Below are 15,126 nucleotides of genomic sequence, written 5' to 3' on the forward strand. Positions count from 1 at the left end.
TGATTGGCCTCCACGGGTACACTTCTGCGAATGGTTCATTCAACAGTGTATCAATCCTCATTTCAGTGCAAATGTTCTCTTTACGGATGAGGCTTCATTCCAACGTGATCAAATTGTAAATGTTCACAATCAACATGTGTGGGCTGACGAAAATCCGCACGCAATTGTGCAATCACGTCATCAACACAGATTTTCTGTGAACGTTCGGGCAGGCATTGTTGGTGATGTCTTGATTGGGCCCCATGTTCTTCCACCTACGCTCAATGGAGCACGTTATCATGATTTCATATGGGATACTCTACCTGTGCTGCTAGAACATGTGCCTTTACAAGTACGACACTACATGTGGTTCATGCACGATGGAGCTCCTGCACATTTCAGTCGAAGTGTTCGTACGCTTCTCAAAAACAGATTTGGTGACCGATGGATTGGCAGAGGCGGACCAATTCCATGGCCTCCACGCTCTCCTGACCTTAGCCCTCTTGACTTTCATTTATGGGGGCATTTGAAAGCTCTTGTCTACGCAACCCCGGTACCAAATGTAGAGACTCTTCGTGCTCGTATTGTGGACGGCTGTGATACAATACGCCATTCTCCAAGGCTGCATCAGCGCTTCAGGGATTCCATGCTAAGGAGGGTGGATGCATGTATCCTCGCTAACGGAGGACATTTTGAACATTTCCTGTAACAAAGTGTTTGAAGTCACGCTGGTACGTTCTGTTTCTGTGTGTTTCCATTCCATGATTAATATGATTTGAAGAGAACTAATAAAATGAGCTCTAACATGGAAAATAAGCGTTTTCGGACACAAGTCCACATAGCATATTTTCTTTCTTTGTGTGTGTGAGGAATGTTTCCTGAAAGTTTGGCCGTACCTTTTTGTAACACCCTGTATGCACAAAACCCAAGAGGGAACAATAAGAGCGGAAAACCAACGACAAAGTACTCGGATTATAAAGGGTGTAAGACGCGGATGTAGACTTTCGCCCTTACTGTTCGATTTATGAATGGAAGAAGGAAATAAAAGACAGGTTCAAGAGTAGAATCAAAATTCAAAGTGAAAGGATATCAATGATAAGATTCTCTGATGAGTTTGCTATCCTCAGTAAAAGGGAAGAAGAATTACAGGATCTGCTGAACTGAATGAAGAGTCTAATGAGTACAGAATGTGGACTGAGAGTAAATCAAAGAAATACGAAAGTAATGGAAAGCAGGAGAATGAGAGTCCGCAGCTCCTGGTCGCGCGGTAGCGTTCTCGCTTCCCGCGCCCGGGTTCCCTGGTTCGATTCCCGGCGGGGTCAGGGATTTTCTCTGCCTCGTGATGACTGGGTGTTGTGTGATGTCCTTAGGTTAGTTAGGTTTAAGTAGTTCTAAGTTCTAGGGGACTGATGACCTCAGATGTTAAGTCCCATATTGCTCAGAGCCCAGGATGAGAACAACGAGAAACTTAACATCAGGTTTGGTGATCACGAAGCAGATTAAGTTAAGGAGTTCTGCTACCTAGGCAGCAAAATAACCCATGACGGTCAGAGCTCTCGTTGGTAGCACACTGCGACTTGTACACGTCGACCGCAGCGCTTGGGGTCACACCACCAAGTTGCGACACCTGAAGATGGGCGTATAAGAGCCCGAAACCGGTCATTTGTTAAATAAAAGAACCTGAAACGTCCCCTTAGAACAATTGCACACGACTGTGCTTAAACTGACACACAATATTTTTTAGCGCAACGCAATCTGACTTTCAGAAATCCCTACAAAGGAATGGCCCTAACTAACATTAACCTCTACCTTTCACAAATCACTTACCTCACCAAAAATCTTCGTTACTCGAACTACTGCAATACAGCGAGCGCCACTACTGCCAGCTAAGTAAAAGATTCAAACTACGGAAGTCACTAACTACTGATAGGGATAGTTAGCAAATGAAAGATTTTAATAGAGAACAAACAATGTATTTACCTTAATAGTCATAATATATATATCAGTTCATAATATCCAGTATAACAAATTTCAAAACTCCGCCATCTCTCTCCCCACATCCACCACTGCTGGCGGCTCACCTCCAACTGCGCAACGCTACGCGCTGTTAACATCCAGCTGCCGCTGCCCAACACTACAATGGCAGACAACAATGCAAACTAGCCACAGACTGCACACAGCACAGCCAGTGATTTTCATATAGAGCGCTACGTAACGTTGCCAATAAGAAAACATAAACAGTCTACTTACATAGCCCCCATACTCCCCACAAAATATTTTACAAATTGTTTTGGGCAGTGGCCAATAATGATTTGAAAAATTTTTTCATAATTAAAATAACAAATATATCAAATGCACACACTTATTTATACAATGTTGGTCAAAAGCTAAAATTTTCTCACAGTCCATAAAGACAGTCCAGATCGTTCATCACTGTAAAATTGCAGTGTTTTTCTCAAAGTGTGAGCAGTAAAAGAAAATGCACACGGAAGTAGTGGATTTCCATGGAGTCTTGAAGAAATAGTGTTGTCCTTCCAGCGGAAAGACAGTGCTGACTCTTGACATGCTGATAGGTAACGGGCCACAACAGAGCAAACCCACAGCAGAGTCATTCGACGTTTTGAGGAATATTGGTAGGTAGGTCATCACAGAGCAGACCCACTGTAGTCCTGGTAGAGATTGTGGTATTGGTGGGCCAGCAGAGGTGCAGACCCACTGCAGTCCTTGTAGAAATAATGATATTGGTGAGTCATCACAGGTGCAGACCCACTGTAGTCCTTGTAGAGACGGCCAGCAGCCATCTGTTGCGACTGTGCAGGTGCACAATCACCATCGAAGAGTCCTGCAGAGAAGATAGCAAGTCCATAAACCACCACTTGTGGACTCACAAAGTTTTTGGAATTGTCCTTAGAACCAGCAATGCTGTTATTCAGTCCCTTGCTGAATTAGTAACACACGTGCAAACACTAACAGTCCCAACTTCTCACATATTGTGCATTACTATGACCAACAGAAATGTCTGCAGTGAAATGAATGCTTACAAGTTACTGAATTTGATGAACTGGTGTCAATTACAATATTATAACATGAGAATACAATTACAAAGGTACAAAATACATCATTAAAGAACATAACAATACAGATAACATTTGTAGTAATACAGGCTTTACAAAAGAATAGAACTAACATATACATCAGTGTTACAGGAATTATGACATGAGTACATACATAAAAGATCAGAATAACTTTTGAAACATCAACTTTACACATGAGCATAAAACAAAACAGAATAAATAATGTCTAAACATCTTTACAAAGTAAATAACATATTATTAATGCAAATTATATTTGAGGATGACAGTATTCCTCATCATAGTTCATGTAGCTGAGTATTAGAAAAATTCTACAACATAAGTCTTATCAGATAAACATATAAATACAGGAAGAACATAAATACACAAGGGTACACAAACATATAGCAGAATAATACAAGGAAAGGACAGGGTTTGTTTTACTGCAGTATTTTGCAAACAAAACTTTCTTTACTTCTCGAAGATCTCCCTTCGTTCTTCATTATTTCCAAAAGTCCTATCTATACCTGCTTTCTGTACTTTTCTCGTATAGCGTCTCAGTGCATTTCTTCAAATTCATCGCAACTCATTCTCTTATAGGCTACCCCCTCTTAAGCTAACTTAAATCTACTGAGCTCAGATGCTAAACTGAGGGACGAGGCAATGCAGCAGCACAAAACAATTAACACAAACATCAATGACAAAAAATTTAAATAGGTAAAGCAATTGCAATATTACAACTAATATAAGGCACTGTGCAGCAAACAAGAAAAATAAATCAGTAGCAAAACTAGCTTAACAGAGTAACACAAAGTAAAATTTAGTAACACCACACCTGGCAAACAGCAGTAACTTATACTTAAACATGACATAGCTCAAGCAGAAAAAATATTACAGTAAAAACAACAATGCAGATAAGGGAAATGTATATTCACATCTTAATATCTATGTAATTAAAGTGGTGCACCACAACTTATTCTACGAGAAATATTACCAAGTAGTTGAAAAGAAAATTATGTATGCAAATCCTGTGAAGGGAAATGTCTTTTTGTGCTCTTTCGTTTTTTTTTTAAGTTATTGTTTACTGGATCTGTATGCATAAAATATCTATATTAGTACATTCATAAAATTTTATTTTAAACAATGCTGCAGTGCAGCTAGAAACTAGATATTAAATGAAATAAGCAACTATGTACAAAGGAAGGCATGAAACATCATTCATTAGCCATATGGCATTTCATAAGATAGTAAAAAAATCTCTCAACTCTCGTAGAAAGATACTTGTCATAATCAGGTGTGCAGATGTAAGAATGTTTCCAAGTAATGAGCGTGTTGTATTTGTGGTGCTTTCTATAAAGGAATGTCAATAGCGAGAATTAGGGCCCCCCCTTCTTTTTCTACCTATGCCTCTGCAAAGGCTTTCACTAATGGCTTTTTTTTCAGGCGTCTGACAAAGCTGGGTGCCCATGACGCATTACGTGCAGGTGATCACTTAACTTTCTTACGGAAATATTCACGACAGCCGTTTCCACTACAGTGACAGTCTCATATAAAAATATTTCACAGGTCAAGAATTTACGTTGCAAATGTGTAGAAACAAAATCCTATAAATATAACAGTGTCCAAAAAGTTTTCCTCGGCATTGTGATACATTCGCGCATTTCCACACATTTCATAACTCTTAAAGTACGATTCTTGGTTTCCAACATCCTTTTTCACAAGTCAGAGTCCCTAACCACTACTCCTTATTCCTTACCTTATTACACATATACATATTCATCAACACGTCTTCAACAATTCATCATAATAAGTACATATCATAATAAACATTCCTCAACAGCATAATACACATCGTCATCGTAATAATAACATCAAAACACCTCAGTCAAATCTCAAAAACGTCGTAGCTTTCTGCAATAATTTCAAAACTTAAAGAAAATTCTCTGCTCATTTCAATAGTGTCATTTACCTCAAACGTACTTTAAAAATCGCGATCCTATACAAAATATATCATTCAAAGCTCTCATAATATAACAATGGGTCCGAAAAAATATGAACATTTCACAAAGTACAGACAAAATACAATTTCGTAAGTGTGAAGTTATCCAACGGTGTAATTGAGTAAACATGTGTCACTGATGTAGTAAAAAAAATGTTTATCTCTCAGTTAAATGATCAGATAGCTGTGTAATTTGTGTGTTAGTGAAATATGGTACCGATGTGTAAAGTTGTGTAAGCAAATACCATATTAGCTAGGGCTCCTTGTGCTTGCCAAACACATGGTACACAAAGTAAGCGTGTACCCCCCTGAGGATTAATGTAATTATACCCTCAGGTGTTACAGATTACAGCAATGGAATGAAATGTATCACGGAAAACCTTTGTATTACAAAAATCTTGAAAAATAAATGGTTTAAGTACAAAATTAAGCACTCAAATGCGTGTCCTGTAGCGCTAAATGTGCATCTTGTTGTAAGATAATCTCTGTGGAAGTGTCGTAGTTATTGTCCTCCAAAAGCTAAGTTCTGCAGAAGTCAATGTACTTACCTCATGATAAACAAAAGTGAAATGCTTTGCGTAGAGATATCTTAGTTATTATGCTTATTGTTGTGATGATGAAAGTACTGTGCTGTAACGTATTGTTGTGCTACAGAAAAGGCTGTCTCCTTGTAGCTATACCACAAAAGTTACTACTAAAACATGTTTTACTTTCCAGAATAATTCAGAAAAATGTGCAGATATAAAACAGATACACCGCAAAAGCAACATTGTAAATTGTCACTCATTAGTAACGTCGTGATATAATCGTGTAGCTGTCACATAAACTAACCACTGTCTCATCTGGTATCTCACAGAAAGTACTTTAAATCCAGAATGCAGAATGTATTTTCAAGTAAACCAAAATGTTTCATTAGAATCTCATTAGCAGTACTGGTAAATGTTCTAAGTATGTGAGCCTTATAGTCGTTACGTAATCGTGCAACTAACAAGCAGGAATGTACACACACAATAACACTGTGTCGTCTGTTCACAATAACAATGCATTCGTAATTTCTGTTTAAATAAGTTCTCTTGGTTCTTGACTGGATATTTAACTTCAAACATTGTTGCATGGTAACAGTTTCTAAAGCATACTAGTAACGTGAAGTGAAACGTTTTATGGCGAAGACAAAGTTAAAAAGCAGATTCTCTTTGAATAAATGGATTCACATGTGAAATGTGGTGTAACCGTTTGCTCTTCCTAGTATGCAGAGTTTCAACTTTAACGCAATTATCATGTGGTATACGTCGGTAAAGAATACTGGAATTTTTCTCAAGGTTAGCGTCTATATTATTTTTCTCTGAGGCAGCCAGCGCACGCGGCAGCCTGCGGTGCGAGTCATTGTCTGTTCCTTTGTTGGTGCACGTCGTTATTGGGATTTGGAGACCTAGCTTCTATAAATTCACGTTCTCGAGAGTGCCCTGCTCTGTTTGAATCCCACCAGTTCTGATGCAGTTCAGGTCTGTCGTTATGATCATATCGTCTGTCGTCATGTCGGTAGATTCCATAGCTTCTTTCTTGTTGGTCACGTGGTGGAGAATTTCTCCCTGAATCGTAACTGGGTGCTGGACCGTTGCGTCTAAAGTTATTCTGTCCCCCTTGATAATAATTATTTTGGTTCCCATATTGTCTGTTTCTCTGATTGTCTCTGTGATAGTCATTACTGCGGAGAGGTGATCTTTCCCTGTAATAATTACTACTCTGCCAACTGTTGTCATACGGATGGTGTCTGTTTCGGTTACGATGTACATTGAAAGAATAGCCTTGTCGTATATTATTTCTGTCATCGCGGAATTGTGACAGATGTGACCTGTAATTGTTGTGCTCCTGTTTTCGCGTTCCGCGATTGTCAGTGTCAATTTCCAGTTCTTGTAACAGTCCCTGAAAAACTTCAACGTCGTCTTTGCAACGTCCTGCCAAAATAATATGTCGTAAATGTTCAGGTAATTTGATTAAGCAAATGCGTATGAGTTCTGAGGGGCTGTATGGGTTTGACAGGTACTGATTCTTGTGCAACATGTCTTCAAAATATTTCACAAGACTGGAAAATTCAGATTGTTCGAAATGTTTCATCATTATGATGCTATGTTTTACTCGGTCTTGTGTAGCTTGAGACCAATATGCTGAGAGGAACGCATGGTAAAATTCTCCTTCATTGTGACAATCGTGAATGACCGATCGCATTCTTACAGCTGGTTCATTCTCCAAGTAGCCACACATAAATTCTGACCTGTGCTCCAATGACCAGCTGGGAGGAAAACAATGAGAGAATTGATGGAACCACACTTGTGGATGAATGTCGTTGGCAGAATTCTTAAACGTTTTGAATTTACGTGTAGTAATGAACAGCTTATAGTCAAAATCATCGTGTCGGCGAGTAGCATATCGGTCATTGTTACGTCGTGTCGGCGGTTCCATCTCAAAATTCAGTGTACCTTGCCAATTTCTTTCATAATTTCCGTAGTGCCCTGAGTTATTATTTTGTGGCTGTGCCGTATTTCTATGTCCCTCTTCCCGTATTGGGGCGCGAGTGGCCTCTGAAATACGTAATTCTTGTATTACCTGTGTCAGCTGATCTTGTACTTCCCGGATTCCTCTTTGGTGTTGCGTATTAATTTGATTCTGATTTTGTTTGAATTTCCTAATTTGTTTGCACTCTTCTGTGTCAGTAATGGCTACAGGTCTTGTGTCATTCAGATCATCATCTACCTTTGCAGATAAGTTAGTGAACTGATCCGAAAGTTCGGCTACTTTCTCCGATAGTGTACTTATTTCCTCAGTGTGTTTTTCTGAACCAAGTTTCAGAGTGTCCATTTGTGTTGAAATCGTATCTACTGTGTCCTTTAAGTTTTCTTGAGTTTTTGCAAGTTGCGTAACCGAATCGGCAGATGCAACTGAGTCAATTTTAGCTTGCAAGGTGTCGTGATTTTCATGAACAATAGTTTGGAGTTCTTTTATGGCTGCTTCGTGATTCTGTAATGCATTTTCATGCCGCGAAAAAATAGGTTGAAAATGCTCACAAATTTGTGTTTTTACATCATTACAGACTTTTTGACATTTCGATTCAATGTTATGTAACTCAGTAGTTAAATCTTCACGTGTTTGTTCAAGCTTATGTTCCACTGAGTCTAACTTTTGAAGCTTTTGTTCCATTGTGTCTAACTTTTGAAGATTTTGTTCCATTGTGTCTAACTGTTGCTGTGTTTGTCTCTGGTGTTGTTCCCTTGTCTCTAACTTTTGAAGATTTTGTTACAGTGTGTCTAACTTTTGAAGCTTTTGCTGTGTTTGTCTCTGGTGATGTTCCATTGTCTCTAACTTTTGAAGATTTTGTTCCATTGTGTCTAACTTTTTAAGCTTTTGTCCCATTTGTTGCATTAATTGTAATAACAATGCACTGGTGTCTGAAACATGTTCCTCAGTGCTATTCGGTAATACATTTGAACCGGCAATATTCGCAGTTTGAAATGCAGAAAATGTGTCGTGACTTATGTGAGAAAAGGGTGAGGACGCAAAACCTGAATCTACAGTATTTGCAAGATTGTGTCCTGTCATTTCGGATTCCTGTGGCAAGCTGTTGCCGACCGATCGATCGATAATGCTTCCCTGTTCACTAATTGTTTCACTGTCTACACCATTGTTTGCAGCCCGCTCCATTTCCCTATGGACAATTACCAAATTACTACTTTGAACATTAGTTAATTCATTACTCGGTGGCGCTAACACACTGCTTTCGTCTTCACTGTCATTTCTCAGTTTACTTTGGAGCCTAGTATTACGTTTTTCACACGCCATTATTGTCACAATATTTCACACGAGAACACAAAAAAACACAATTTGAAGAGCAAAAATAAGAGAACACATTAACATAGAACCGAAAATAATATCTAGTTAATCGCAAGCGCAGCTGCGAAATAGTTGGTGCAAATCTACATGCATGCCACAACTGTTTTACTGTACAACAATGAAAGACTGCAACTACAAAGGAGATTCTCTCTTCATTTACGCGCTAGCAATAAACAAAAGCTACACTAAATACACAAACTACAAGAAAAAAAAATCAGAAGATTCCAGTGATGTATCCTCGGCTAAGGGTCGACATATGAAACGTCCCCTTTGAACATTTATACACGACTGTGCTTAAACTGACACACAATATTTTTTAGCGCAACGCCATCTGACTTTCAGAAATCCCTACAAAGGAATGGCCCTAACTAACATTAACCTCTACCTTTCACAAATCACTTACCTCACCAAAAATCTTCGTTACTCGAACTACTGCCATACAGCGAGCGCCACTACTGCCAGCTAAATAAAAGATTCAAACTACGGAAGTCACTAACTACTGATAGGGATAGTTAGCAAATGAAAGATTTTAATAGAGAACAAACAATGTATTTACCTTAATAGTCATAATATATATATCAGTTCATAATATCCAGTATAACAAATTTCAAAACTCCGCCATCTCTCTCCCCACATCCACCACTGCTGGCGGCTCACCTCCAACTGCGCAACGCTATGCGCTGACCACTGTTAACATCCAGCTGCCGCTGCCCAGCACTACAATGGCAGACAACAATGCAAACTAGCCACAGACTGCACACAGCACAGCCAGTGATTTTCATATAGAGCGCTACGTAACGTTGCCAATAAGAAAACATAAACAGCCTACTTACAAACCTTACAACTGTAGCGATATTTTCAACCTCAGGTATAATGCTCAGTTGCAGATGTTCCTCCAACAGGATTGTTTGTCAAAATAATCATATTTGAATCCGTGTGATTTCTGGCTGTGGGGTTACCTGAAGAACTGGGTTTATCATCGGAACACTAACACACATTGAAGACTGAAGATGAGAATAGCGACGAAGGTAGGCAACATTCCACCTGAGATGTTTCGGGCACCAGTAGAGTAATCTCTACTGAGGTTACAGGCTGTCGCTGATGCAGGTGGTCGTCACATTGAGCGTTTGTAACCAGGAATGTAAACACGCTACGCAATGAACAAACTTTACCTTCGTATGTGAAAATTAAAATGTATTTCTATGAATAATTTACTCGTCATTTCTCTTCTACATGTTATCACAAATGTTACCACAAAGTTTCATTGTCCTACAGTCACTTGTTTTTCATACGGGCCTCCTCAGGTAACGAAAGTTTAATTATAATCATCCCGTACCTGGACTCTGACTGAAGAGAAGATGGTATCAAGGCTTCCTTTCAACGTCAAAATGTCTCTTACACTAGGTAATTATCAGAGTATTACGTGATTATAACTAAGCCCCAGTGAATGTTCTGCCTCAATTACGCGAAACCAGTACTCTGAAGAAAGTCTGCAACGCTACTTGTTCGGAAATTACAATCCAATTTCAGCGTTGCAGGCTGCTAAGAGAAGTTGCCGCATGCTTCGCTGAATTTTACGCCAGTTTAGCACGCACTGCTGCAGTTATTTCGCGTATCTCTTTCAGTGGAAAATGTTTGTAGTCGGCTGCATCTTGCTCTTTCTTTCACGTTACTTCTGTGTTTTGAGTTTGGTCCGTGCACCAACAAATGTAACTCCCGCGAAACAAGTCACAGTGCCTAGGTTCTGGAATTTTCCTTGTGAATAAATAATATCAGAGCAGCAGTGTGTATGAAGAACTGAGCTGTGGATATAAAAAAAAGGAATGCGAAGTTAACTCGTTGTGATGGATCTAAAGCAATACGTGCAGCTTTCTGTAAACAGTCTCCTCTCGGTCCATCGTCTTTGTTTTAGTTTCAGTGGTGCAGTAACGATATGATGTTTGAACTAAAGATGTATCCTGTAGCAAAACAGTTTATCAGTTGCTGTATTAATCACCCATTAAGAAATACGTGTCAGGCACAATGCTATGTTGATGTCTGTGACATTTGTAGTGTACGTTAAGCCATTTTTGGTGTTATCCATTTTGTGGAGCTACTCTTTGCTACTGAAAAGAATAAGACACGGCCCTTACCCCACGCACTTAAACCGCGTGAGTCTGAGACAGACATCAACATGCACATGTGGGGAAGAAGGCTCTCCAGAAGAAATCGTCTTTTTCTGTGGACAATATGCCAACATCGGACACACATTACACTTAGACCTTAGCAATATTCAAGACACCATACAGCTTGCGTTCTGTTACGTCCACTGGTGTCAGCTTTTCTGAGTAAAGTAAACGGGTTGTATTTTCTATGAGAGATAAATAGGAGATTAATAAAAGAAGAAGGTGAATTTACAACGAAGTTATCTAATGAGCACAAGATACGTTAGTCGACAATTACGGGTATAAAAAAGCAAACGACAAGCATCACAGATTTTGCATAAAATATTCTCGGTTTACTTGCCGCGTCAAATTTGGATAAAATTCCGAGCTTTCGATGACTACCTCCGTCGTTTTCGTCAGGGGTAAAACTGACTGTAGTGGGCCGGTGAGGCTTCCGCTTTTATGGGCAGTGGACGGCTTCTCATTGGCTGGATGACGTCACGGTGAAAACGGCGCGTACGGAGGTGGCAGCCTCTATGTCCATAGATAATGTTCGCGCGCTTTATCTAGCATTGCTTGCAGTACCATCCATCGCAACAGGTGGAGAACTGCGAGGAATGAAAGAAGTCTCCCTCTGTGCTAATTCCTTATTAACTGCGCGCTTCCATGCATTGCTGAGTGCATATCCGGAGTCTCTGTTGAAATTATTTTCACATACTCTAATTTCAAAGCTTCCCTGATGACAGAGTCCCAATAGTTTGAAGCGTGAGCAAGTATTCTTATTTCATCTAATAGAATCTTATGTTTGTTTAACAAACTGTGCTCAGCCACCGCTGATTTTTCTAGGTACCTTATTTCAGGTGAAGCTGATGTTCCACACAGCGATCGGCACAGTTCTTATAGACTGGCCCACATAATTTTTGCCACATTCTCAAGGAATGCTGTAAATACCCGGTACTCTCAGGCCGAAATTATCTTTCACGAGTCGCAACATTTCCTGAATCTTCCTGGGTGGCCGGAAGACTGGTCTGATTCCCTGCCGGCTCAGGACTCTACCGATCTTGCTGGTCGTTGCACCGCAGAGTGGTAGCCGCGCGATGTGTTGGTCCTCTTGATCTGTTTGAACAGCGTCCTTCCTCGGTTTCTTCGCCAGAATAGATCTGATATCGCGATCAGAATATCCATTTTTCTGTATACCGTCGTCAGATCGTTAATCTCGGAGCCGAAATAATCCTTGTCCGAAATAGTCCTTCTCTGTGTACCAAGGTATTCAGCATAGCTTTCTTCTGAGCTGTGTGGTGAAAACTACGTGCGTTTAGATATAGCTCTGTATGAGTCGATTTTCTGTACACAGAATGTCCGAGACGTCCATCTGATTTTCGCTCCACCAGCACATCTAAGAAGAGTAACTTCCCATCTTTCTCCACCTCCACTGTAAATCTAATGTTCTGGTATATACCATTCAAATGATCAAAAAGCTGCTGCAGTGCCTCATTGCCATGTGGCCAGATTAAAAATGTATCGTCAACATACCTGAAGAGGCAGGATGGACGTAAGGGAGCACTGTTCAACGCTCGTTATTCGAAATTCTCCATGAAAAAGTTAGCTATGGCTGGTGACACGGGCGAACCCATGGCTGTTCCGTCAGTCATTTCATAATATTTTCCACCATACATAAAACAGGTGGTCGTCAAAGTGTGTCGAAATAACTTCAGTATTTCAGGAGAGAAATGAGCAGCCAATACTTTTAACGTAGGTTCCACCGGTACCGTTGTAAACAAAGAGACCACATCTAGGCTGATCATGATGTCAAAAAATGGCTCTGAGCACTATGCGACTTAACTTCTGAGGTCATCAGTCGCCTAGAACTTAGAACTAATTAAACCTAACTAACCTAAGGACATCACACACATCGATGCCCGAGGCAGGATTCGAACCTGCGACCGCAGCGGTCGCTCGGCTCCAGATTGTAGCGCCTAGAACCGCACGGCCACTCCGGCCGGCGATCATGATGTCATTCGGACCTATCCTCATCTGCTGTATGATGCAAACAAACATTTTTGAGTTATTAATCTGATGGCTACAGTGGCCGACTATAGGTGCTGATAATTTGGTTAAATATTTTGCCAACCGCTATATAGGAGGCGCAATAGCATTAACAATAGGTCTCAACGGGACTCCATCCTTATGGTCCTTGGCTAAACCGTATAACGTGAGTGGCCTTAGTGCTCTTGGTCGTAAATTGTTGACTAGTTCTTCTGAGAGTCCAGAGTTCTTCAGCAGCTCCCCTGTCTTCCTGTTAAGTGCTGCTGTGGGATCCTGTTTAAGAATCCGATATGTGGCATCTTCCAATAATAGGGCCACTTTCTTATGATAATCGGTAGCATTGAGGATAATGTGGCATTCCCTTTGTCGGCTGGTAGCACAACTAACTTCCCCAACGATTTCAATGCCAGTTTCTCCACTCTGCTTACATTGAACTTAGGAGGCTCGCCTGTTGCTAAAATCCGACTGGTGGCAAGCCTTACCTCATCTGCTGCCTCTTCAGGAAGGTGCCGAACCGCTTGCTCTACTCCAGTGATAATCTCGGCCACTGGTAGCTTTCGTGGAGCTGGAGAAAAGTTCAGTCCCTTGCTGAGAACCGAGATGGCGGCGTCATCAGTTTCCTTGTTGGAGAAGTTGACAACAGTGCGATGTGCGTCGCTGGACCCAGAAATTCCTTTTCCACGGTTAAGGCGCACAATTTATCAGCCTGTTTTGCTGTAGTCTTGCTTAAATTATCTCGCTGATGTGCAGCCAAGGTTATGTCTGCCCATTCCCAGTCCCAAGGTGACAAAACTGCAGACAAAAACAGATGGCAACTATATAAAGAGCGAGCGTTGACATCCAGTTCACACCTCGTATGATGTATCCTCTCCCTGACGATTGCATGACTTGTCTTCGCAAAATTCTATTAACTACACCTGTTCGGATGTGATGTTTGACAACTGTGAAATTTGGTACAACCTCCTTCTCACGACAACGTTGTAGAAAAGCCAGATTACTCATCATCTGTGACTGTTTCAAGCGCAGCTTCTCCAGCCGACGAACGCTGCGCGTTACATCCTCCCCGCAGAGGAAACTAATATGACTACGAAGCCTTTCGCAACAGGCTGAACAAAAATGACTGACAAGGCACAATGCATCTTGTAGAGGGTATAGTATGGGCGTATTGGAATAATTAATGTCAGTTGGTGGTTTTAAAGTAATTCACACGACATGAAAACTTTGTGGAAACGTGTCGATTTACTGGAGGCTAGTTTATCCCAGGGAAGTATTCGAGTGACCTTGGCCGGCTGGGGAGCGGCGAAGGGAAGCGACAACAGGCGGCTTAGGGCGGCTCAAGCTCTGAGAAAGGGGTAACAGGGTGCGGCCTCCAGCTGCCTTAAGATGAGTGACAGTGAGTGGGCAGTTGACCCCATGCTGGTGTACCGGGAAGCAGAAGGAGAACTTGTACGCCTGTTGATAAATGTCCGTCGTCACGTTTTCAGTGAAACATGCGAGAAAGACGCGCAAAGCTATGGTGGAGCGGTCAACAGAGGCCAAAATATGTGTGTTCGTGACTATAGCAACTTCACACTGAATTCACAGTCCGCAGAGTCTGGAGTAAATCAGGTGAAGAGCGACAGAATGAAATACGCCGGCCTCTGATGGGAACGTAGGACCAAGGAATCTGAAGTACTCTCCTGGGAGTTCAAATTCCGGAAAAATTGGTGTTTTTTGCAGATGCTAAGCTTGATGGATGGCCTGGGAGGAGCTAAATAGCAGAAGTTGAGAGGAAGGGAAATTTTATGGGAATTTGTTCACTTCCCAGCGCAGGCATTGGTCGGCGCTGGGAAGCGACACACAATTAACGCGACTTGCGCTGCAATTGGTGCTGGAGGGAAAACCGAGGTGAAGAGCGGACTGGGAGAAGTCTCCGTAGTGGTCTTCTGTTCCCAGCTTGCCTAAAGTGCGGACGTAGCGTTCTTTACTCAGCTTGCCTGAGAGAGAGTGAGCATCTCTGCAG

Source organism: Schistocerca cancellata, chromosome 5 (genome assembly GCF_023864275.1).
Source record: "Schistocerca cancellata isolate TAMUIC-IGC-003103 chromosome 5, iqSchCanc2.1, whole genome shotgun sequence".
In the NCBI taxonomy this organism is placed as follows: domain Eukaryota; kingdom Metazoa; phylum Arthropoda; class Insecta; order Orthoptera; family Acrididae; genus Schistocerca; species Schistocerca cancellata.